Source organism: Gallus gallus, chromosome 18 (genome assembly GCF_016699485.2).
Source record: "Gallus gallus isolate bGalGal1 chromosome 18, bGalGal1.mat.broiler.GRCg7b, whole genome shotgun sequence".
Lineage (NCBI taxonomy): Eukaryota > Metazoa > Chordata > Aves > Galliformes > Phasianidae > Gallus > Gallus gallus.
In genome coordinates, this window is record NC_052549.1 from 8958204 (window position 1) to 8985282 (window position 27079).

Sequence of the window (27079 nt, forward strand, 5' to 3'; positions counted from 1 at the left end):
AGAAACGTTTTTAGCAATTAAATGTATTTTAAATAAAGAAGTAGCAGAAGGGGAAAGGATGTTCTGCTTTGAAACGCACACACAGAACCATTTTCAGTATAAGTTGGTGGAAAATGCCCAAACAAAGCGGCTTTCCAAACTACAAAATCTGCTCGTCGTTTTTAACTCTACCCACTCTCTGCCCACCTCTGCATATCACAGAAATAGCTGTGAATTCCTCCACTTATTGCCCTCTAATTCTGGACCAAGGACATGAGGGCTGAAGTTTAGATGCGGAACTGAAGCTGGATTTAGGGTGACCCAGGATTCAATCAGTCTCCCCCCCCCAATGGGGTCTTTTTTAATTAAGAACTCTGGAAAAGTAGGTGTTAGCATAACTCAAACTCCACTTCAGTATTTTAATGAATAGTGTTGGAACAGAGGACTGGAAGAGCTTTGTTTCATCTGTGCCTATTTGTTCACAAAGGGGACATCTGGGTGCTTCTACACGTGCCCCTGCACAGGGATATGCAGTAAGGCAGAAACGACAGTAAGGCAAAATGATTTAGGGTCCAAATCCCAGCACTCAGTCTCTAAGACATTTCTTTCTCTACTTAGGATCCTGCAAACTAGATGTAATGATATTGATTTCCTTTTCAAAAAGTGCTTATGTTGATTGGGTTGCATGAACGTTTTCACTTCCATATCCTACCCTGGTACATACATTCTACAAAATGTTAACCTGTTACTCAACAGTAATCTCTTCCTGTCATTTATAGCATAACCTCAGCAGAACAGATGCGTTCCCACCATAACTTACAATATAGCCATACTCCAGACAGTTGAGTTGCTTTATCAAGAAAGGATTAAAACGCTTGCAAGTTTTAAACGTAATCCATTGTAAGGGTAGGAATAAATTAATCTTAATTATGCCTGTGAATCTTATCATAATGTATTATCTAAAAGGGATTCTTGCTGAAGAATAGCAGTGAGTCACAGACAACCTATTTCTTCCCTAAGCTTGCACTGCAAATCAATACATTTAATAAAGTAATCAAACAAAAATATTAAATGAACAATTCTATTATTCAAAAATCAATACAAGGAAATTGATACCCTGCCTATGTGCATTTCATGGCACATTTCTCTTTCTACAGAACAATAAAAGGCTGAAAGTGGAGTGTTTACAAAGCTGAAAAAAGAACATCTTTTATGAGGGACTGAACCACGAGGACCCAATTGCATGAAAGCCTGAAAGCACTTAGCTTTTTTTTTTTTTTTTTTTTTTTTTCTTCTTAACACCAAGCAAAACCACAGGAAACAAGAAATCTTACCTCACAGCCAGCGCCAAGCAAAATCCAGATATTCCACAGATCAGCTCATTGCAAGGAGCACTGGGCATAGTCCAAAGATACTGAGGTTTATACCTGAATTTTAAAGAAACAAAGAGTTGTCTGAGATTGAGGGATATGTTTGGCCCTACCACCAACACCTGAAAGGACTTTTTGCCTGATTAGCTGCAGCTCTAATTCATTCATTATCTCATTAATTCTAACCTGTAGGAGATAATTTGTATTGTTCTCTCTGATTGATAGTAGGCCAACTGTGCTGATGTTATTCTTGTTACAGCCTAGAAGAGGTAAGTGAACAAGTCTCTCTTTGGAAGGGGTCTATAACTGATCAGATTTGGGCAATGTAGAAGCTATCCAGAGGGCTTGGGGAGTCACTGGGTTGGGGCTATGGACTGTTCCTTAGATAGATGTTGTATGTGAAGAACACTATGAGTGTTACCTATGTAAGCCCTGCAGAAATGGCCTACCTGAGCACAAATCACCTCTCTTAGGAACCTGTTTTGTTGGAGGTCTAGGAAAGTATCTAGCTGCTGTTGGGCATCAAATAATGGCCTCTCTCATAAGCTTTCTAGTGCAATAAACTGTGATTGACCACACAATGTGAGGAAAAAAAAAATTAAAAGCACCTATTTATTACTGTATAATAAGACTGAGGCCTCATTAAACCACAATGACATAAAAATAATGGGATAGCATAGGGAAGAAGTGACTTAGTTCAGATTTACTGTTGTTGTTTTCCTGTTTGTTTTCATCTGAAACAATCTTTACCCTTGTTTCCCCATTTTTTTTTCTATAAATACACAAAATATTAGCTGGCTCTTTTATTCAGTTATAGCTAAATTTGGCTTTTTGATTTCAAATAGACTTTTCTACTGCCCTAAATGGAAATACATGTGAGGGGAAGTGCTTACCCATAACTAACAGATGTTGTGCCTGAAATTTTCCCATAAAAAAAACTTTTAAATCCAAAGTTCTTGAAACTTGCACTGTATTTGCTTAGGAGTGATTGGTTAAATTACATTGCTATTGGTATCATTAGTTTTATCTTAGCGTGATAAACCTGAAATAACCGCATGACTTCCCAGATTGCTAGAAACCAACGAGGAAAAGAAGCTTGTGTTATGGGTATTTATACCAGGTGCTAAGATGAGCTTGGTTTTCCTCTGTTAGAACAAACTGAGGCTCACCCTAGACAGTCCTGTTTTATGCCTTGTGAAGTTAGGGTCTAAGCAGCCAACATCACTGCTTGCACTGAGTGATGGCGTGCGTTTAACTGGCACCTCCCAAATGATTATCCCAGTTGGAGGAAGTCAGGCAAATGCACAGATGGTGTTCGGACAAAATTTCAATGTGTCTGGCTCTTGGCTGTCCTTTCTGTGAGCTAATGAGTGTATTAATCAGAGATCAGTTTCTTGTTCGCTCATTTCCATTAGGTAACTGGGTGGTGCACAGATCTGTCTTCCTCATTGACTGAACTACTGACATCTCCCTCCGGTGGCAGCTAGCCAGCCCTTATTATGAGAAGTAAAGGAGGGTTTTGGTATTTCTGTGGCTGGAGATTCCTGATAGGGAACAGGCAGGTACTCATTAACCTTAATCAAGCAGGCTGTGAAATGTGTTTGACATGCTCTGGGTTGCCTGATTTGCACTCATACCTCCTGTCCTCTGCCACCTGTCCTGCTCATCACGGGACAACGAGGAACTGAGGTCGTGGTGCTCCATTTCAGCTCAGTTGAGTAATCCAACTCCTTCAGGAGCGTGGAGCGCATGCCAAAGCTCTGACTTCAAAAGGTGTCCTGGAAACAGCATAGAAAAACATATTTATCCAGTGACCTTTTCCCAGGGCTGCCTCAGGCTGTCTTAAATGGCAGCTGAGAGGGGCACAGAGCTTGGGCTTAAGGATGTTGTGTCATTGTGAAGGGCAAGCAGAAGGCAGGCTTGGGTTTTATAGGGCTGCTGGATGATGAGCATGTGGAACAGGACATGGGGACCTCAATCCCACAGCAAACAGACTTCTGCTCTGTTTGCTGTGGCTTCATGTCCTCTCCAGGCTGAACTAGGTTAGGAAGTTACTGCTGGTGAGGTGAGTGAGGGGAGATGTACATTGCTAATGGGAACAATTCCTTCACTTCCAGACCGGGCTTCTCCAAAAATCTCAGCCCAAACTCATCAGTTCTGCTTGTGATAGCACAGGTAGATCTGTAACACACGCTCATGTGAGCAATCAAATGAAGAAATAAGGAGAAGTGGCACCAAGCCCTTGAAAACGGTATCCTCCAGGTTCCTACAGTACTGCCATCATGTTGGATGGCTTTCTGGAGGAACAGACCGGTTCTTAGCCAGCTGGAATCGCCCATTAGTTACCAGGAGCATACTGAAAGGCAGTTGGTAACTTTTGAAAATAATTGTATCCAAATCCCCCCCCCGGACTACAAGATAAGTTAGCAGCAACGAGGTATTTTGCATGAATTGTCAATTATCAACTCTAAATGGAGGCAGTTTGTTCACATAAAACATTGGTGAAGGCTGAGGTGCTTAGACAGATAATAGACCCTTAAGTGAACCTATTGTGTAGGATTTAAAGCATGATACCAGGGGACTAACGATCTGATTGACTCCACTCATCCCTTCTGCAATAGAAGGCTCAAGGAATTCTATCTTAGTAGTTAAATACCATTCCTGGGTATCGAAAGGAAGCAGCCTTTGAATGGAACCTCTCAGAAAAGAAAAGTAGATGTTGTGAACCTCACTGTCACCGTGCTTTGTTCTGAGGTGTCACCTGGCTTTGCATCCCACAGCCACTGCGTAGCCCTATCTGGGCTATCCAGGAGGAAATGCTGATGAGACAGCAGTGCTCTGGGGATTTAAGCACATGCCTCAGAGCAGGGCTCGTGACCTTCCCTTGCTGCTTTTTCCCCATTTTTCCTATTTTTTTCTTCCCTTTTTTATAGGGCGGGGTAACTGTTCTTTTCCAAACTCAGTGTCAGGCCCTGCCCTGCCCCGTGTGATGGTCTCGTGGTTTCCCTGCTGGTTCCTACACACTTCCTCCAGCCTGGCAGGTAACTCCTCTGTGCCACCAGGACTGGGGGCAATACCGTATCACCGAGCTGTATTTTCACACTAATGATTTGCACTTCAGAAGTAATAATATAGCAATCCTTGTGCAAAGGAGACCATGCAGGTGATCCAGCCTTGTGCCAAGAACACTTCTTAAAACCCTCGTGGACTAAGTGGTTCAGTCCTTTCACAGTTTAAGTCCTTAATATGGAGAAAGCACAGGGACTCAGTGAGACTGTCCACGAGCTGAATTTACAGCATTGAGGCTGCTCAGAAGAGTCTGAAGACAGCACAACCTGTGAAGTCGCACCCAGTTTAACAAGCACTGGTAGTGCGACGCTGGAGGAAGGCAGCCAGGCTGCGGAGCTGGGGGACAGAGAGAAGAGGACATTGCTAGGATGCCATTCTGCAGAGTCACAGAACAGAACATCTTTGCTCCATGATCTCTTATGTAAAGAGAAGGACAACTTTTTTTTCTCCTTCAGAAAGGCACACGTCCTTGTGCTGAGGACAGGGCTGGCCCGTGCGCTCGCTCCCAGCCCTGCAGAGCCGGTCCCTTGCTGCCACCAAGTGTTGGACCAGCGCTTGGCATGCTGGCTTCCCCCAGGTGCCATTGAACAGCAATTTGCACGAACCGTAAGGGCATGCAAGAAACAGAGGCCTCGTTGCTCAATTGCCCTCTCTGACCACGAACACAGAAATATCAAGTAAGGATTCTATGTTGCTCATTTTAAAGCAATCCGCTATTAGCGCTCAGAATGCTATCATACTGCCATGAATGCTTCCTGCCCCATTCTCAGATCAGAACATTACTCCACTAGTGGACAGAATTCACTTTCAGTAGTGTAGAACAGGATTTGTGCTCTGGGCACACAGTATATTGCAATATAATTGCATCCATCTTTAAATTAAAACACGATGTGCCTTTTCTGTTGTAAGAGAAAGAATCAGAGATGGAGAAGTTAACTCCACCCCAAAGCATCCCATGAATTTTGTTTATCTCCAGTTTGGCTTGCACAATGTGTAGCACCACTGAGTGTACTTGTAGCATTTGGCACAGAGCAATTCAGGAGGAGGAGGCCCAGGCAGGAGGGTAAGAAGATAGCTTACGTTCTCCACCTCTGAGCAAAACAGGTTTCTGATGAGTACGGTGCAATGTTACTTCATGCAAACTGTCATGTGTCTCTGCTTGAGTCATCCGTGTGAATGGATATGTGGCAGAGCAAGTCCTTGGAAAACAGGAGTATTGCCTCTGTCTTCAATAAATGTCACTTTCTACATGGCAGGAATCGCTAGGGAAGCATTTCTCTATAAGAGACCTGAGGGAGGCTGGAATAAATTCACACTGTAATATACTATGGAAAATGGTCAGTAGAGAAGCATTAAATTCAAGTCAATGAGTTTTTTTTCCCCATCGTTATTAGAAAGTTGGACACTGCAGAAACACTTGTAGGAACGGACCTGCTGAAGGACGGTGCAGAGCAAAGGCTGTGCTTAACCCACGAGAGGGAGCTCCGTTTACATTAATGGGATCAGCTTTTTGGTATTATTGGCATGGAAATCACTTCTCAGTCAGAAGGAGCGCAATGGGAAGTGATACAGACTTATATTTCCGTGTGATGCATTCTTAAAACTCTCAACATGTCACTGAACAGCTCTGGTGTCAGGATGGTCAGGAGATTTTTCTATGGGAAGAGAAGTCATGACGCAGTTCTGGCTCCAATGACCTAAAGTTACTCGTGTTGTTTCCAGGGGCAGATGAAATGTTTGTATCACGCTGTCCAGATAAAGAGGGAGGAAAAAAAATCCTGGTGTAGACAAGGCCTTGTGCTGCAAATCTTGAAGTTTGCTGCTTCTATATTGTAACCAAAAATGGCTTATGCTGTGGTTCTGAAAGGTTTCCTTGTTTTCCTCACCTGTATCAGGGGTATAACAAAAGATACCGCTTCTCATCAAAGTTGCCTTATGTGATATAAAGAGAATCTGGAAAATCCCCTATGGAAGATCCTTGTTGTTGTTACAAGAAGTTAGGACTCATCATCTTCTTTGGCATCATTTGTATTGCACCTTGGTGACAAGGAGATTTGGCCCTGATACCATCCTCCAAATTCAGGCAAGTGGCTTTGGCACACCTAAAAGGTAATTTCCAGACAACACATCCATGGAGAATTCTGCTATCTGAAGGTCCTGGGGGATCTGAGGTGCTCTCTGAGTAAACCCAATGCACCATGAGGTGGGTAGGACAGGGAAGACCTTATAGAACTCCAATGGAGATGGAACGTCAGGGGAGCAGCTCCCTCGCTGTGCTGGGGGCAGGTTTTGGAAGGACAACATGCCTCTCTCCCATCCTCAAAGGACGTGGTGGCACACATGCCCCCCGTCCCTCACCAGCCGTGCATGAAGACGCCCTGTTCATCCCTGTGCTCTCAGCCAGGGTGGTCGTCTGTGTGGAAAGCCTAAAGCAAACAAAGGCGAGCAGCAGCCAGATGTTGGGAGCTTTCAGGTTCACTTAGCGTTCCCGGGGTAGGCAGCACACGCATGCCTCTGCTCCCTGCTCGGACGGATAAGCCCAAGCATCCATCCCCTTTAAAACCTTTCCCTTTGCAATGGAAACCACTGCTTACCTTTCCAGAACCATCTGAGCAAATACGGACCTTGCAGAAAACGTCAGCAATTCCTGATCCATCAAAGCTGTGCTAAACAAACCCAGCCGAACAATTTACAACTTGACCTCACGTTGTGCCTGTAAATGGATTCTGTGAAAGGCCTTTTCTTGGGCTGGTTATATTTTCATGGTGTATACAGCAGGCTAAATTAGCCAATTCGACAGCTCCCCAGAATCCTCTTGGCTTTGCTTTTTACTGGGGAGGGCGGATTTCAGAATGGACTTGTTGCAAATCCCCAGAGCACTGCTTTATCTCATAGACAGAAAGCAGTTTCCTCTTTACGTGAGGCAAGAAATTCTGCTCTATGTGAAATAAGGACAAGATTTTGTTATCTCTATTTGAGCTTATAGTGCTCCTTATTGTGGTGACACTTCTTGAGAATGACTTCCTAAAGACTCGAGATCAGCTGTTGATGTAAAATTGACTTATGTACCAGTATCATGTGGTGGATTTGGGCTGATTCCTCCTGGAAGACATTCTAAAATCCCCCTATTATTTGTGTGAAAGAAGTTGCTCTCAGCTTGTCTTTTGCCAGGAGGGAAATCAATTCATGGGACTGCTGCTCCACCTTGTACAGATTACAGAATCTGAGGCAAGCCCACCATTCTCCTCTAAGAGTGATGGCCATGCTCTACTTCTCAATAATGGAATAATAGTGGAAATAAACATCGTCATGAACATTAAATACTGCTTTCATCACTGTCATCCTGGTCATATGCATATTTGGCCACTTAAGTCATGCTGGAGCCCACAAGGAGCCTCAGTGCATGTAAAATTTCCCTCATCAGAGATTTCAAAGCCTGCAGCTCTTGATAAACAGCCGAGGACCTCCCCTAACGAATCAGCTCAAGGAAAAAACTACACCAGGTCTGAGAGAATAGCGCAGCCAAACACATTGGGATGATTAAGGGATACCATTCTTGTTTCTAAATTAACTTAACTTTCCCACTCAAAAGTACATTTAAATCACAAAGGGGAAAGATGATGCTGTTTTTCCTGCAAAGGAATCATGAGCTCGGTCTCCTTATAATCCATGCCCAGATTACATTAAAATAAAACCACTAATTTCAAAGGCTTTCCTGAAAGATGGTTTAAGGTTCTCACACTCCTGGCTAAACGGCTAATGAGCATGAATATGGCAGATTTAAAGAAAGGATTAAGCAGCATATTTCTTGTGAGGTCCTCAGAGCTGCATCATTTTATTTTGTTTCCAGATCTGGTTTGTGAACTACAATCTGATGCCAGCAAGATGACAGGGAAACATAGAAACAGGTATCATAGCCAGCTTTTTAGGCACTCGGGGAGATTAGAATAGTAAACTGTGAATTATATGATTTTTCACAGGAAGAAATGCTTAAAGGATAAGAAGTATATTGTGATGGGCTCTGAATGCCAGGTAGCCATGAGGACACCAAGTTTGTAGTATAGTTTTTTACTAGTGCCTACTTTCAGCAGTATGTACGCCTCCTGTGTCCTCCTCAGCTTCACCTCCCTCCCCCAGAAGAGGACCAAAGGTCCGACGCAGAGCAAAGGGAAGAAGAGCATGTCTGGGGCGGGCGGATGTGAGCACCGGGCCCTGAGCTGTGATTCTCACGATCCCCAGGCTGAACTTTGTAAACAGACTTGGCGAGGATCCTTGCCTGGAGAAAATAGGCTCAGGGAAGGTATAAACAAATCAACAAACAACCTTCCCTCCCTCCGAGGGAACTGCAGGACTGAGCTCTGGGAGGACACATGTATCTTTGGAAATTGTCAGTGGCATCTTTTTAATGTGATGCTTGGAAAGGTGAATGGTTTGCATTTCTTTATTGCTGTTGTGCCTCTGAATGAGGAGCAGAGCAGACGCACAGCAGCTGTACAAAGGGGAGGTGTTCACTGTCAGAACCTCTGGTTTAAAGTCTTGGGATTAAGCTGCAGAGGTTGGGTATAAATGAGAATGTGGTTCCATTGCAAATGGACTGTTTGCCTTTCATTTTAGAGACAAGTTCTAATTTTCTGAGCATAGTCCAGAAATACCACACATCCTAACCTTAGCCCTGATTTTTCCCTACTGTCTGTACATGCAATTAAACATGAGGGAGGAAGGATAGCTGGGAACGGTCACCTGCAAGCTCATCTCCAACATAGTGTTCTAAAGCAATTCTCTGTGATCTCCACAGTGGCTGAGAATCTTCCAGGATTTTTACAGCTTGAATCTAAACCTTAGCCAACTCCATAGAACACAGGCAGAGTAGTGATATCGCAGTCAGTGAGCATTGCCGGAGAACTTCAACTTCCTGGATGTGGTGAAGAAAAAGGTAGATATGGCCCTGTCATTTAGTGGGCATGGTGGTGATGGGTTGATGGTTGAACTCAGTGACCCTAGCGGTCCTTTCCAACCTTAATGATTCTATGATTTTGTCATTCCAAGCATGTCTCCAGATATTTTCACCCTGAGAAGGTGACTCGTGGTCCTACAGCAGCAGAAGGGGCAAGGAATGCCCCAGCATTTCCCTGGAGAAGCGGGTTGGACCCACTGAGCAAGTCCCGCTGTAGGGTATGTTGGGATGCTGCCTGGAAATGTGAACCATGAAAAAGCTGTCCTTGGTGGCCAAGTCGTGTCCTGCATACAAACAGTGGCACTCAGACCCTCTGTTTGGTGCTAATTTGCATTACAGAGGAAGCTGCGTCATTCAGGGTGGAAAGAAAAAGCAAATCAGCTCTTTTTAATGCTGGTGAACCACCAACGAGCTGCCCACCTTTTATTTACTGTAAGGCTGGAGTTCTATGTGGCAGCACAATTGTGTATCTCTGCACAATTACAGCACTGCCTCTCCTCACTGCAGACAAAGAAGGGAAGGCATTCACTTGCTCCTGCCTGAAAGCTGCCTTCAGCTATTCGTGAAACCATAGATACATCTGCTTGGACCGTCCAATCCCCGGTGCTTCCCCCGGAGGGGGAATATCCAGACATTGTCATTTCAGCACAAGAAGCTGGATGCATTTATTAATCAACCTTTTTGCTGAGTGGAAGTCTGGCTGCTCTCTCCTACCATAGTCTAAATCCCTCAGTCTGCTTCTATTACAAGACTTACACAAAAGAACATTTTCTTCCACTCTTTCTTACAGAAATGGGAAGACCTGAATGCTTTCCTTTTTCTCTTCCCTGGGTCTTCTTTTGACTGACTGGGATTTTTCACGGCTGTATCAGAAAGTTGGACATCCCCCTTTGTTTCGGAAGCATTTGGTGATGGATCACATTTTAATTGGCGTTGAGGTTTACAGAAAAAGGGAGCACCACAGGAAGTTATTAGAATAACAACACTACGCATCTGCACAGGAATTAAAACTGCAAATGTAGGGGGCATATTAATTGCTACCAAATGCTTTGTTTTTCTCCTCCTCGAAAAGCCCAGCTCAACAAAAGCCTTATTATTATTATTATTATTAGTGTGTATTTTTCCTGTCTTTCTGTCCCAGTAAAATGTAAGTGATTAGATTTGTGGGATTTTAGCCTCATGTATAAGATTTCCTATATAGCATGGTTCAGAACATTTACAAAGGAGATGAACACATTTGTTCTGACAAGGAGGATACTGATGGCTGCAGACAGATACAGCTCATCCAACACTGTTGTTCCCACAGTGAGAGTCTGAGCATGGCCTGTGCTAGTTTGTGCCAAAGATGGTCAAAATGTTTTGCCTGTGCTCTTTGATTTTTCCCCATGAAATCACTGATATGTTGTCACAGAGCCATAATTCAAGTTGCTGTTGAAATGAGAAGTAATACAGAGATTGTTAGGAGTTTAAGTTGTTATTCCCTACACGACAATTTTTTGTTTTTAAATAAGGGGTAGGAAACAAAGCAAATATTGCCCATAGATCTCCATAAACAATTTCAGCTGATTGAAACACTGTTTTTTTTTTTTTTTTTTTTTTTCCTGTTCAAGAAAGGAGAATGTTGGAAAGATTTTGCACAGCTAACTGCACAGATTTCCTTCTTTTTATTTTTTAAGTCATTCTAACACATGACTCTTTTCCACATTGATCATACTTTGTAAATTCCCCCTAATGCTATTTTCTAACCACAGTGCTCCTTCACCAATAACTGTAAAAGGACATCCCTAGAACAATGGATAGCTTTTCTAGCACCTATCCTAATACCTATTCTAATAGGAAAAAAACAAGCATTAAAGAAGTGTTAGGTTTGTGGGTAATGTCTAATTTATATTAGAAAAGGCATTATGTGTTTGTCATGCTAGCACAAACAAGCAGAAAATTCAAGGAAGAAAATAAAATAATAAAGAAGTCTATTTAATGACATTACTTCTACATTTCTACTGCCACAACTATGAGCAGAACATGGCCAACAAATGGAAGTGCTATTTACTTAAGGCTTGGTTTTTTGCCACCCACAAATGTTTCTTTGAGAAAGCAAAGCTCTTGGGCACCTCCTTGGATTTGGTGATGCTTTACTAAAAAACCTGTGTTAAGGCAAATTGTACCAGTGTTTCTCTAGGGAAAAGTAATCTTGCTATCAAAGACAAAAAGAAAATGAAGTCTTCTTTTTCCTGATGCCAACTTGCCATGAAATCTGCCTGAAAATGGACAAATCCTGAAAGTGACCCACTTTGGAAAGGACATAGATAGATTGCTTGGACATCTACAGAAACTCTAGCTATCATCAGCTGAAAATCAGCAGTTTCTTTAGCTCTTGGTGTGTATTTTGTGTTTGCAAATGTTTGCTCAGTTTCACCCCTGAGAGATAAGATCTGCACATTCAAAGGTGATTTGAGATTGGAACTGGTCCATGATACAAATCCCAAGGGAATGCAAAATGCCATATAAGAGATCATATCCACGCCATCAAAGCTTTACCATTTTGGTCTTCCTTCTAAGTATATTCATCTCCTAGGTTCCCTTTAGCCTCCTCAGTTTATTGAGCAGGCAACACGTACACCTTCCGCCATCCATCAGCTTCAAATACCTTGTGACTGTCTCACATAGAAGATCAAGCATTGGTTTATCTCAAGGTACAATTACAATGTTGCTTTAGGAAGGTGCGAAAGCCCACAGAACTTTCCTCAGCCTTTGGCTTTATTCACAGTTGGGCCTGGTTGAAAAATCTCAAGTGCACAGGTGGGATTTTAATGCAATAAACAGGACCATGGGGACGTCAAGTACTTGTTGATACATTCAAGCACAACCTTCTCCATGTCCTGGTCTTCACCCTTCATCTTGCACATCTGTGGCTTTGGCATGATGCCTAGGGGAAGGACACACAGCTGAAATACAGAAGTCCAAGCCAAGAGAGCAGGTGAGAGAAATCTCTATCAGATGGGATGGAGGCCATGCAGAGAAAAAGAAAGCCCAGGCCTGGGACTCCTCAAACTTAGAAGGTATTGCAAAGGGTGTGCTCAGCTGGCACTGTGCTTCTGTCCACACTCACATGGCCAAAAAGACAACAGGTTTCCTAAGCAGCGTGTTTGGCACCTTGCAGGTATCTGACTTTCCATGCATGTTGGCCAAACTGCTAAGCATGGCGTTGTCAGCTCAGCTTTTTTTTGCTTGAACAAATTCTTCAAGGAGGAACCCTGTAAGTGTATTTCCAGGCATTACCTCATAACGATTGTTTCTAAATCTCCAATGGTTTCCATGCTTAGAAGGGTTTGCCTTTATGTGGGAGAATAAAAAGAAGAGACAGTGGATGACGGCTGCAATGGGCTGTGTTTGCTGAGTACTCTTTGTTTTGTGTCACTGCTGAATTGTTCTGGCTGGGGGGAAATAAGCAAGACGCTGACTCAGGAAGGCATCCCTCCCCACGGGCTCCCAGGGACTGTGAAAGAACTTGGGATCAGATGGCCGGTGTGGGGTGGCCGGGGATTTTCAGATGGAAAGCTTGCGGCTGGGAGATGCTGAATCATCAAAAACAGAAGCCATTCATTGAAATGGGTCAGTTTCATGAGTCTGGTGACTCAAAAAAAGCTTTCACTGTGGGGTGAAAGTACATGCAGTTAATCGAGATGGAGATCGGGAACTGAGAAGACGCAATAGGCATAAGAAGCCAGAAGTCTGACCTGTCTGGGTCAGCCCAGCTGCACTGGATGTCGAGTTCAGTCTGCTCCTCCATAAAGGATAGTGCTATGTGAAACTGAACAGCCAGAGCTCGGCAGCTAGGAAAAAGCACAGAGGAATTTTCTTCTGGGATTTTGAGCTGAATTCACTACATCTTATAGATCTGAGTTCATAGACAGGGAAGCAGATTAATTCTGATCATGAACATTAAACCTTCTTGCTAAGAGCCAGTCATTCATGTCCCACTCTCAGCACAGTTTTGGGGATTTGTTGCAGGAAGACAGTTGAGACATTGCTGTATGGAAAGTATTGATATCTGGCAAAACCATTCTGTGAACCTCACTCTAATGTTCAAATGGTGATGATATACAGGTCGGAAAAAGGCAGCCCACGTACAAAACTTAGAGACACCGTAGAGCTCTTGTACAATATTGGTTGGAGTAGACTGTCTGATTCAAAATTTATCGTGTAAGAACTCTCAAAGCTGAACGAGGTCTGCAGGGCACCTCTCTTGCAATGTAACAAGGAGCTCTTTCTGTCTTAGAGGTGCAAGTGTGCTTATTTGGAAGGCTCTTTTCTCTGTTGTCTTTGTATAACTTCAGGGGGACTTGACAGGCAACAAGTAACAAGCATAGTTACAATCTGTCCGATACCAAATGGTTAGAGTATCACTCTCTGTGGGAAATTCCTTTTCTCTAGGATGCAATGTGAGCTCAGTAGTCTGTTATTACCAAGTCTAGAGAAAGTCTGAGGTCCAAATTTCAATGCAGATGATGTATGCATGAGAGGCAGGGAACCCAGCACCATGGGCCCTGTGCAGGAGATCCTGGGAAGGAGTGGGGATGAAGATCGTCTGGTGTGAAGGTTTCTAGGTCAGCAGGAATCATGGAATCATTCAGGTTGGAAAAGACCTCTGAGATCCCCAACCCATCCCACCCTGCCCACTGACCACATCCCTCAGTGCCACATCTCCACATTTCTGGAACACCTCCAGGGATGGTGACTCCACCACCTCCCTGGGCAGCTGTGCCACTGCATCATCACTCATTCACAGAAGAGATTTTTGCTAATATCCAACCTGAACATCCCCTGGTGCTACTCGAGGACATTCCCTCTCATCCTATCACTGTTATGTGGGAGCAGAGGCTGACCCTCGCCTCACTTCAAACTCCTTTCAGGGCACTGTAGAGAGCACTGAGCTCTCTTCTGAGCCTTGTCTTCTCCGGACTAAACCATCTCATTTCCCTCAGCTGCTTCCCATAATACTTGTGCTCCAGACCCTTCACAAGCCCATGTGCTACCTCAGCTCTTGCCCTACTGAGTCATACTGCAGGGGATGCCAAGCTCATTAGTATACTTAGAGCCAGAGGATAATCAGAAAGGAAAACAAAAAAAGGGAATGTGAACATTCAGAGCACTCTGTCATGCAGTGGGCCCTGTGCCAGGGCATCCCCCCAGCACTGCAGTGCACATGGCTCCCGTGCCCCTCTCCCAGCCCTCAGCACCTACCCTTGCTTGAGGATGACAAAGCCATCCTAGGGAAAAACCAACACCACTCCAGAAAAACAAAACAAAACAAAAGCCCCCCTTCCAACAATAGTCTGTCAGGCATGATTTACTGTGCTAGCATACACTGGGCAAGCTTCATTGAACAATCTCAATCCTCTGGGTTCCCACACTGGTTTGCTTTCCTGCAACTCAACAGGACACAAAGACACAAGTAGATGGGCAGTAAATAAAACTGATGTCTTTTGTGTCATTGTGTAGGGGCCTTTCTCTGGGGGAGGCAGAATAAATGAAGTGTGAAATGTGATATGAAATCAATTTCTTCTCTTGGGGGGCTGGGTAGGGAGAGGGTAGGTGGACTTTGTTGAGGCTGCAGGCATGCCCAGCAATGAGTTTTTCACCAGTTTGTTTAGCTGGTTGAAGAAAATCACACATCTCTTCTGCACTTGCCCAAATTCCCACTTTTTTCCTTGTAAGATAGGACTGATAGCTACGTGTATGAGGAATCTGTGTTCCCCTTGATCTATCTCAGTGTATTGGAGAGAAAGACAGTTTTTCCATTGGAGCATGGTTGCCCAAGGCTGGATGTGTATCTGGGTGTAAAGGGTGGCCTCCTCTTTCCTGTGCTGTATTCACTGGAGCTTCTTGCACAACTTTCTGCCCTTGGTACTGCCATATCCCCACCTTGCTGCTCCCCTCCAAATGATCTTCATTGGAATATCAGTAAAGTTTGTGACGGAGAAAAAAAACCACACTACACAACATGTCCCCACTTCACATAAATGTGTGCAGCTCTGTGGGCATCAGCTGAGGCTGAGAACTTGTCCACATGTGAAGCTGTGGGCTCCAAGTGTGCTGGTTTCCTTTTTGTTCTGTGGACGCTCTTAATCAAACTGCTTCTGATGTGAAGTGTGGGATTCCTGCAGTTACACAAGAAATGATAAAGAAGAGGAACTCAAACACGATATTTCAGATATGCCAGGGAAAATAAAATGTGATGTATCTATACTGTGTGTGTAGATGAGATACTCCAGGAATAAACTACCAAACAATATCATAAATGAAATGACATCGAACATGAATGCTTCCCTAGCACTGTCTCACAACACATCCCTTCCCCAGCCGTGGTGCAATAATCCTGTGTGTATTCAAGCTGTTGAGGGTTTTAAGGTCAGGTTGCTACTCCAAGACTCTCCTGTTTTCTCCTGTAAGTGCACTTTCTGCTCCTTTTCCATCCCAAATTCTTCTTAGGCAAGGCTGCATTTTACATCACTGTCAGCTTTGCTGTGCTCTGCAGTCCCAGCCTCACTCAGCTCCATCCTTTCCATTCACCTGGCTCTCACCATCCCACATTTCATCTCCATGTATCTGTGCTAAGCTCCATGTCTCTGCACAGTCCACAGCGGGGGCTGATCCTCTCCAGAAAGAACTGTGTTTCATCAGCAACCATTTCCTTCTCGATGGAGCTTCACTGCACTCAGAGGAGTTTGGAGGCAGGATTGTGAAAGCTGCATTCATGCCCAGACTGTGTTGTTGCACTCAGGAGATAGAAAGCAGCATTAAAGCTAATGGAACGTGTTGGTTGACAGTTGCTTTCTGTATATATACAAATATATATATACTTTTTTTTTTCCCCTTTATCATTGCAGGGCTTTGATCTACCCCTGTACAATTAGCATTTAACTGACACACTACCACCATGCATCTATGCTGGCCCTTCCTAACACCTGCAGCCACAGCAGTGAGCGCAGTGGCTGTAGGGGGTGAAGCTGCAGCTCTCCCAGGAGCAATTCAATCTGGGTGTTGGGCTGTGTCTGCAAACCCCCTCCACCCAATAAGAGCAGTTGTTCCCGTGCTCAGCACACTCTTTGCTCCTTCACCAGATGGAACAGATTAGCCGGGCACTGCGATGTTGTTAAATAAAATACGCAAAAAAAGAAAATACAATTATTGCTAAAGTGAAAACATACCGCATGGGATTATTAAGAGAGCAAGATGTTTCACATTTTAAGGATGTTCTTCAGGTTTTTTTTTTTTTTCCATCCTTCATGCACCGAAACCCTGCAAACATAGTGTTAAACTTTTCCATCTGATCCCACAGTGTGTTCACCCTGCAGGATGATGCCATCCCCAGTGGGATGGGGCAGCACCATGTGATGCCTGCATTCCTTCCACCACCACATCCCATGTCCACATGCAGAGAAATGCTACCGCGGAAGCTTTCTCCTTTGTACCAAAAGTTGTCTGATGGCCTTTTCTCACCAGATCCCATCTACGCTGGGTCATACACAATGCACAGTGGACTCTTGCTTGCTGAATTCATGCCTCAGTCTAAATGGACAACAGCCATTACCAGTCTTAGTAATTCTAGCAAAGAGTGTTCTTCCTAAAAGAGTTTGCAAGAGTTTTCAAGGTCTGTTTACTAATTGCAGGGGTATATGCAAGAAGGTGGAGGAGAAAATGGATAACATGAGGGGTGGACTAAGAATTGTTAAAGAAAATACAGCCAGGTTTAAAATAGTGTAGGGGATTCATTAATGATTCCCCTGCTCAAAGAGTTGGGTTAATGAGTTTATTTGAGCATGTGCTTAATGGCTTTTCTGAGTCTGGCTGCGGGAACGCAATGCCTCGCAGATACTTTCAGGTGTCTGGTGATAATAAATCACTTTAGAAATGGCCTTAGGAAGGGAGTTTTAAATTAAGCTGCATCCATTAATGTTTGAGGTCTCTCCTGAGCATCACTCGATCTCCTTAATGTTCCTCAACCTAAATCATCTCATTAACAATGTATGAAAAATCTATTCAGCTCCTTGAAACCGTTCTCCTCCATTTGGTTTTTAATGGCTGGGGGGAATCCGGGCAATTGGTGACTGATGACAGAACTTCTCCCCAGAAATCCAGACTGCTTTCCAGCAACATCCAGCTGCTGGAAGGCAGCACCTCTGGGAGGGAGCTGCAGGGATGCTCAGCACAGCACATCTGCACCACAGAACTGCTGCAGTGCACGCAGCTGGGGAGGGCAGGAGCAGAGCCAGTGGCCACCAAACGAAATAATTGGAGAGTACACTTATTAGACAGCAATTGCTAAACACAAAAGCAATAAATAGAAAGTCCCCACTTCAAATAGGCTTCCCTCCAACCACATGGAAAATTCCATCTGTGTTAATTTAAAAAGGTCAGTTGAGCCCTATCATAGAAAATTGCAGAAATTAGCATAGACCCCCCCCACAGACTGCTCTAGTTAAGGTGTTTTGCCAGCAGGAGAGTGGGAATGTTTGCTGATGGCTTACCAAAAAAATCCTGAAGCGTTGTAAACATCTTTAAAATAGAACACAAAGTTCAACCGATTTTTATAAGGTGAGCCACGCACCTTCAAAAGAGCAATGCCTTCTTAACAGAATGCTGGTGGGATCACCAGGTTGCTTTTTCCTATCAAAGTACCCTGAGAATTCATAGGCACGTCTATGTGTGCGCGTATATCCACATAAATATATATATTTTAATTTTGACATTTCCTGATCTAAGGAAAAAAAGTGAGTCTGTGGTATGCCTGCTATGCTGTGTTTTTATTATGCAGGAATATTTCTTTGGTGGAAAATTTTTCAGAAAGCTAAATATTAGGGAAAGCATTACGGAATGTATTTGCCACGGTAAAGATAATAACCGGCATTTTGAAACAGCTGACCAATACTTTGCATTTTAAATGTGTTCTGCAGATTCATGAAGAAGAGGGAAACCAGCGAAAATAAATGGAGCTACTTTTGATGACAGCTTTTTGCTGCTTCTTGACAGCATTGGCTTCCTAAACTCGTTTGACAAAACTCTGAAATGTGAATGTAGTTTTCCCTCTTTATACTAAACGACTTTCCCCAAACTTAGATCATAAAATCCTCTCTCAATTCCACCATTAAATGTGATGATCGTTGGGTGAGATATTGGGCCTCATCGCTGCACTGGCTTCAGTCTTCTACTAAGAGATGATGAAATGGTAAATAGAACAACAGATTGGATCTAAACCCGAACTCTGCAACTGCCACCCCAGGTAATTTTATCAAGTCACTTTAATCTAACAGTATCTCAGATTCCCCAGTGTGAATTTAGGAAGAAAAGCATTTTCTTACATCACGTGAAGCATTCAAGAGTTTTGCAAAGAGGCCTCTATGATGTATTTAGGGATTTCCTACATGGAAGCTTTAACACCTAAAATCCTGTCAGAACCCCTCAGAATGTTCCAGTCCAATAAAGTTCAAATGGGGAATAACACATTTGTTAAAACAGGCAAAATTTTATATTAAGGGGACGACATGGCCAGGAGACCATACATACCTCAAAAGAAAATGAAGACAAGATTACCCAGCCAATGTAAACCGTATTGGCGTGGTCAGTGTTTTTAAGATTTTAGAGACACTTGGAATGAAAGAGGGAAAAAAAACACAGCCAAGTCTCAGGCATCACAGTCTGTGTACACTCCAGTAGGAAACTTGGGTTATGAGCAAATATTTTACTACAAATCAAATGCCTTCCAGGGATAAGCAGCTGGGAAGGTGGGAAGAAATTAATATCGGGAGCTTTAGAACTTCCCAGAACTACTCTCTAGCTCCTTGATTGAGGGAATTAACTTTTATTTTATTAACTTTCTAATGCCCTTCTCCAGCCCAGGGTGCTCCTTCCACAGTGCTTCCCCCTCCCCCAGAAGTGCTGCCCTGGGGATGTTGCTCTTCGTGGGCTTTAAGTAGCAGCTGGCTGTGATTAAGTGGATTGGGAGGATCAGTGCTTGATTAACTTTCTGCTGCTATTGGTTTGCCCAGGTTCCTGAAAGAGAATTAATCTTCTGGTTCGGCAGAATGTTGGGCCTTAATGGATACCAGATATCTCCAGCCCACCCAGCATACAGCATGCCAGAGCCCTTGTTTTAACTCATTTGGGCTCACGGCTCCTGTCCCACTACAGGTGAAAGTCCCATGGGCACTGATGGGATTTCTTTCTGTTCTGTTTTTTGGTCTTGCTATTTATGTGCTTTCCATCACTCATTTGCCCAGCTCTGCATCTTGCTTCCTGTTATTTAACTATTTTGTTTTTCTTCAGCGTGAAGGTAGATGGTTTAATTTCTTAACCAGAAGTAATCTCTACTTGAAGCCAATTGAAGTGGAGCTTGTCTATAACTGTTGTGCTATACAAAAATATTCTTTTATTAGCTACACTCGATATATATGCTTTCCTGAACAGGAGCCTCAGTGCAGAGCCATTTGGCTTACTTCTTGGCCAGGCCTTTGGAAATTAAAGGGAAGGGTCTCCAGCAGGGACAGCGATGTAGAGGACCATGTCTTTGCTTAGCCAGCAGGACAGGAAACTTAGAGATCCTTTGCAAAAAGTTGAGCTCGCTGGCCAAAAGCAAAGTATAAATGCCCCCACGTGGACAAGACTTGGACAGACGTTATAATGTTCTTTTCCCTTTTTGAAACTGAACAGCAAGAAGGTGTGGAGAAACTGGGGTGTGCAAAAAAAACTAAACCAAAATCCTTCTGTCAGCAGGCATTGTGAAGTGAGAAAGAGGAACCCTGATATTATTAAGATTTTCTGCTTCAGACAAACCCTACTACAATCTTAACAAATCAATGTAAGTACCAAAAACTGAACAGAAGCAGTAGATTTCCCAAGGATGATGTGATCTGAAATTTCTATTTAATTTAAACTGTAGGGTAAAAATAGTAATAATTGAAAAAAAAACCAAAAAACAAAAAAAAAACCACAGGAGTAAGAATGGAAGCTTGGCTGCACTTTGAACATTCTGAATAAAGCCGAAATGAAGTTCACAGGCATCTCCTAATTACATCACAATGTTTTATTCCACTTAGTTTTCATGAAAGACTCCTGATTTCTTTTTATTATTCTCAGTGGAAGTATAACATTGCTTAACAAGAAGAAAGGAAGGAAAAAAAAAACAAATCTCTTGATCTCTCTCGCTCTCTGTGTTTGCTGGGATAGATCAATTGTGAGGTCTAAACTGGGTATGGAAATTCACTGCTTGCAGTATGGTTAAAAAGAAAGACCATGGATGATTTAACAATTTACATAACCTGAGAGATTCAGCTGCAAATTGAATGAATGGACTCCTTTGTTCCTCTAAACTGAAATCAAGAGTGAAGGAGAGGACAAAACAAAAGTTTCTTATATAATTGTCTCTGTGACTGGCATGATAGGAAGTTTTATGTCTGTTGGTGGAATTAAGAGTGGGACACATTAGAAAACACAAAGCACTGTCGGGGCAGTTAAGGAATTGTACACATTGACTGATGGAGAGTGACAGACCCAGCCCTTCTGCAGCAGCCCGTGCTACGCGCTGTGTTATTGTCCGTGTTGGATCTGGCATCAGAATGACCGCATCTCTGGAACTCCTGAACTCATACAGATATTGAGGGCCCTGCGAGTTTAAAACCAAGGCTTGGTTTTAGGAGTGCATGGTCTCCTTTGGGTGTGTTTTTGGGGTCTGAGGGTTCTCCTAAAATCTCCCAGAGACTGAACAAAGCCATTGGGTTAAATTAATTGCCAATATAAGTATGAGAGGCTCAACTGCATTAACACCGTGCTCCCCCTGGCCTTGGTATGCACAAATATCTGAATGTAGAAACTGTGGCCTTTCTTACATGGGCATTTACTCTGACTGCAAGTTCCCAGAACAAAAGCCAGGCAAGCTCTTAGCTTGTTACAAACCACAGCCACCCATTGGCCTCCAAATATTTACCATCCTGGGATGCCAGAGAGGCAGCTGCCTCTGCTTTACCTGCCGCCTGGATCAATAGTCTTTAATTTTTAAGGCCTGCTAATCCAGCACGTTTTCACCAGCCTGAAGTCACATTCAAATAAACAGCTGGAAATGAATGTGGGGAGGGAAAGGCCATGCTCACCAGAGTTCAAACCTCTGGCAAACATCTTGCTGCAGCTCTGTATGCAAGAGCAACCGGTGGCATATGGTGCGTATCTCCTCTCCAAAGCTAGTTCAAGAGGAAAAAACAAACTTCACCTTCTGGAATGTAACCAGCAGATGAAAACAAATTAACCTCTTTTTTTCTGTTGTTGTTGCTGTATATTTAAACCCAATGTCTGTTTTAATGTCCTGCTTTACAGCTTTCTATGATAAATTCCTTGATTTGCCACCTCTCTCTGACTAGAATCAATCCAAGTCAATGACCGCTTCATCAATCACAGTGAGGCGTGTTGCAGACACATTTCCATGTCTGGACTCCCTTTCTCTGCTTGCTGTCCCACTCAGTGCAACAAACACTTTGGAAACCATTTTGCTTTCCATACAGAACATACCTAGTATTATCAAATGATTGCTTCTAAAGTGCATAAGAGTATTTTTAGGGTGGGAGGGGATGTGTTTTTCTTGTTTTGTGTGCTTTATGTTTTAGAGAATGGACATTTATTATTGAAAGAAAAAAACTTAGTAAAGAAACATGGCTTGATAAGTGCCACAGGTACTCCAGGTAGACAAACTTTGTTTCAGAGCAGATTTTCAGAGCAGTCTCCATCAAAATTATCTCCATCCTCTTCTACGTGCTTATAGTTTAAAGTATGAATGAATACTCCTAAGTGAGTGTCATCTATGCAACTGATCTCTGCACAATGGCTTCTTTGATTTAAAGAAGAAAAAGAGTTTCTACATAGTACAAATGGTTTCTCTGTGATAACATTTGCAGTCCATCAGATCAACAAGTTGTTGCTGAGTGTTCCCTCTTCTACTTCAGAAGAGAGATGAATAGACAATAAATCTGGCAGTATGGAGAGAACACATTTCTCTGTAACGTGCCTGGGCAGGCTGGCATCATTAGGAATGGCTCTAGTTATGTGGGATTAACATTATAAACTGTTTTCCTTCCTGAACTCTGAAATGCAGAATACTTTATTATGCAGAGACAGCTCAGTTAGGCTTCTTGGCTATTAATGAAGCTGCAGTGTTTAGTTCAGCTTGACTGCCATCTTACTTCTGGCGTATCTACTAGCTCCATCTCTTGCAGTCTAATTTATGTCTCAGTGTGGATGTTGTCTTTATGTAGTATTTGCTGCCACATCTGTTGGAATCAACCCAGTGCAAAGTCAAAGACAGAATTTAGCCACATGCAGAAAACATGATGGAAGCACAGCCCAGGCCTTGAAATGAGATCCTTCAGATCTTCACCCTTCTCAGCAAGAAGAAGTTATGGATGTGCTGGAAAGTTTCTTAATACTATCATGTCAGAAATGTGTAGGGTGCACTGCAGTGCTGAAGAACAAGGAAGGAGTGGTCTTTAAAATGGTTATTAAAAAGCAAAATAAATCAAGAATTTCTAAAAAAGAAGTCTTGCCTCTGTGATACAACCCAGATAAATCACCTCTGTAAGAATCAAACATGCTACTTTCGCCTTTCATCCTTTTCATCACTTTTTTAGCCCCGCTTACAAGGAAATTACTATAGTTGAATGTGCATGCATCTGTGTGCAGGTGAATCCCTTTGCCCACAGTTGTGTTTTTATTTAATATTTTGCATGTTCTGGCTGTCTCAGAGATGTAATGTTACTAAGGCTCTGTGAAAATGAACCAATAGCAGAGATGCCCAAATGCGTGGCACTACTCAGATGGAGGGGAGAACTCAACCCTACAGTTAGGCTCCAGACACTTCACAGATGTAATTCTAAAATTGGTATAAGCAGAACTTCATGTTTTCCTATCTGTTAGAAACATTACCAGACTTGAAGTCCATAATGTTTTTTTAAAAAATAAAGGCTATCAGTAGCATGTGAACATAGACATGCTTGTGAATACTGATCTACTTTGCCTATTATTCTTAAAAATATGTCATAGCAATGGTGGCTTTTGAGCCGCAGTCTGATCCTCAAAATCATCAAGCATTTTGAGGTCTTCTCTTAGGGTACATTTTTTTCTCATAAAAAATAATAAATGTCAATATCTGAACCACATTTAGGTATTTTATTTGATCTTTGGCCTGCCAACTAAAGCAATTATTTGTGTCTTTATATGAAGGCACTTCACCATTTTAAAATAAATATTTAAATACGACTTCACAGGAAAAAATATTCATGTGGTTAGATGAGATATGCTGGAAAAATTAAGGCTGGTCCTCAAAGGCATGTCATGTTGTTACACTTTCCTGTTCTTAATTTGGTTAATCCATCTTCATACTAAAAAACTCAGATCAGAGGAAAAAAGAATGTGTATTTAAAAGAGCTTTCATGCTCACAGTGGATTCTTAATTAATTTTCATTTAGCAAGTTACCATGAAAATTAAGTATGAAATAACTACTCCATATAATTCATCAGTTTTCTTGTAGACGAAGTTATAAAAAACCTGTGTGTCTTCTGGGCATGGAACTCAAAACAATAAAAACAAAGGGAATAAGAAATGAATTAAAAAGAGCAGGTGAATTTCTGTTTTATAGGGAATATTAATGCCTTTTACTTAAGTGACTGTCAGAGGAGAAGAAGGCTGATAAACATTTGTGCATCAAACCCCTGCAATCCATCTTTCCCAATAAGCTCCTCCTGCATCAGGAAAACCAAACTCTGATGGCTGCCCTCATTGCCTTTATCTCCATGGAAGAGAAAGATCTTGCTTTGAGTCAGATGTGGCTTTTTCAAACAGCTGAGGATCAGCTTTCAGAGCTGCGCTGCAGGGCTGTGAAAGGATCACCCATATCTCTGCTTGCTATGAAAAAACAATATTTTCCCTCAGGCACTGTGAGGCAGCAAATCGCACATGACTGGATTTCCAAACGATATCCCTCTGCTCTACCTTATAATACCATTCTCTCTCTCCCAATGAATTGCACATCCGTTATTTTACCACCCAGTTTATTTGATCATCAGGGAAGATAAATGGCTTCTGCTGAAATATTAAACAAAGGGAAAATTAAAGTACTGGGAAGAGTAAACAACACAGTAAAGCACAATTTCCTTTCTGCTACAGGAGCAAAATGTCTCTTTTTTTTTTTTTTTTTTTTTTTTGCAATGTATCAGCCCATATGTTCCAATTCTGTCCATAAGCACACATGTGATGTTCTCACCAAAGTCGGGGAGATTTCTGTGTGCTTGGGTGAATTTTGAGTTGAATGCAAGCAAAGGAGAGCTTTCCAAATGAGATTGATCCAAAAATAAAATATATCAAAAAGCTTGGCATGTGGAGACTTTAAATTCCATTGCTTTTCTTCACCTTCCTAGCTCTTTTAGATGAAGATAAGATTAAAAAATGTTACTTCTGGTTGAACTTTGGGCTGTTCTAATAGAAGATGGCAGAGGTTTGGCTGGATGAGAATCCAGCCTGGTGGGAGCCTCTACAGTTGTTGGTGTGTCCCTCCTAACAGCACTTCCCAGCAAGTAATGGGCTCCCCGCCCTGTGCACAAGGACTTGTGCCATCGGGAGTCTCTTGCATCTGCTCACATCCCCCTGGCAGCCCAGCAGAAACAAAGTCCAGGACCAAAACATTCACTCACATTGAGCTTATCCTGACCACTTGACTGCTGCTCTGCGAGGAGAAGTTTTATTTCAGAATTTTAAAGAATTTAGAATTATAAAGAAGTTCTTCAAAGTACTTCAGAGGGTCAGTACTAGAACTTTGAAATAGTTTGATGTGATGATTGGTGGGAAGGACAAATTCATTCACACGGTCTTGCCTCTATTCCATGGGAATGATTGGAGCGTCATATCCGTATTTCTTGTTCTCCCACTGTTACAGCCCAGATTCTGAGCTTACATTGCTTAATCCTGTGAGAACTCATTGTGGTGAAAGTATAACAAACATTATGTATTCAGGATTTGTCCTATAAATTTTGATTTCCTTTTAAGTTTTGCTGGTTTTATTTTGATTCGCTTTTTTTTTCAGCAAAGTTATCTTTGTCTCAAGAAAGTGACTCCTTGTAATCAAGGTACCTGTAGCTGAAATGCTAAGTCACAGCCTGAAGCAGTGATGGAGCACCTGGTGGGAAGGTAGGGCCCATCCAGGGGAGATCAGGTGCATGCAATGTACCTGAGTGACTGGAAGGGGTAGAGCCAACCCTTCCCAGGCTTCACCTAAGCATTGGCAGTAGAGGTGAGCTATCTTGCTGGATATCCCTGTCTGCCTGATGTTTTCTAAAAGCAAGCAGCTCTTTTCTTTCATTTCTGCATTCATGGCTGCTGTATTTGGGTTTGTTCTCATTTGCTGTAGCCAAAGAGTTTGCCACCCTGCTGTATTGCTGTACTTTCCGTCACATTATAGTGTTACAGTGCCCCTTCCTGCAATGGGATGAGGCAGCGATTTATTATTACTGGATTATTTCTGATGTAGTTGTTCAGGAAGACATAGGAGCTATGTGGGATGTTTGGGACAATGGTAACATGAAGGGTAGAAGAACAATGGAATTTCTCTCCTCTGAGGAGTAGGAGCATTTACATTGAGAACAGAGTTTTTCTTTAGTTGCAAAGACAGCAGTGAAGGTGAAGCTATGATCCCCTTCTGAAGGCAGCAGCCTGTGCTGGAGCTGATCCACTGCCCCAGCAATGACCTCAGTCTCAGTGAGCACTCCCAGCTCTCCAGGGTAAGGGAATTGGGATTTCTGTGCTAAGTGAGCCCTGACCTTCCCATTGACAGAGATGGATGCCCTGCTCTGCTAATGGGCTGTGGCAGTTTTGTACCGTAGCTTAGCACCTCAAGCACTAACCTTGATCGGGCTCTCTTGATCACCCTCTTCTGCTAAGCTCAGGTTTTGTCTGTGATACCTGAGATACCTGCAGCTGCTATACCACCCTCCTCAGTTCTCCAGGTATCCTCTCCTTGGCAAAGGCTACACCTGAACACTTAGTTGCAAACAGAGGGAACATTTGGACAGGAGGTTGCATTCATTCTGCTGGTCTTGGGTTTGAATTGCTCATCCAGTTGTAGCAGTGGTGTACTTAGGAAAGCTGATAAAAAGGACAGCAAATGTGGATCACTTTGTGATCCACATTTATGTACATCTACAGAAGAAGAACACCAGCAAAACAAAAAAATCACATGCAAATCAAATTAGTATAAGTGTATATCTTTGCCTGAGGAAAAATAAGGGGTGGAAGTAACTAACACAACCAGTGTAGATTTGTCATAAGGTATCCACTAGACATAAGGAGTGAGTGGATTTCTGCATCTGTAACTGTCTACCATTCAGAAGAGAACAGCAATCTGTAGGCAGGTCCTGAACAAACCTCAGAAGAGAACCCACTGCTGTATCACAGCGCTCTGTGCTTTACAGCTCTGCTTTCCTGATAGGTTAATGCAAGTTTTGAAGAGTTTGAGAGCCTTTGGAGAACACCACTGCTGCGGGCATGGAAAAGTGCATGCTTTCTGGAGAAGCACTGGTCTTTCCCTTTGGGGCAGCAGGGAGGGAGGTGTGGGCCACCCTAGCAAGTGCCCTCTGTGGTTTGGAAACCTGAAGGAACCACCTTGCCTGGCTGTGG

General features: G+C 42.9%; 1 long non-coding RNA gene across 2 annotated transcripts in view; it reads right to left on the reverse strand.

The window, feature by feature from the left end:
* Nucleotides 1-27079, reverse strand: part of LOC124417298 — a 47718-nt gene that overhangs the window by 2968 nt on the left and 17671 nt on the right. Inside the window, exons 2-3 of one of the 2 annotated variants that reach the window (XR_006931769.1) lie at nt 2987-3127; nt 1314-1406 (exon numbers count right to left, since the gene is read on the reverse strand). This is a non-coding gene — a long non-coding RNA (uncharacterized LOC124417298). Of the gene's footprint in view, nt 1-1104; nt 1407-2986; nt 3128-27079 lie in introns of those variants that run through there. The other variant, XR_006931768.1, reaches the window with a different exon arrangement.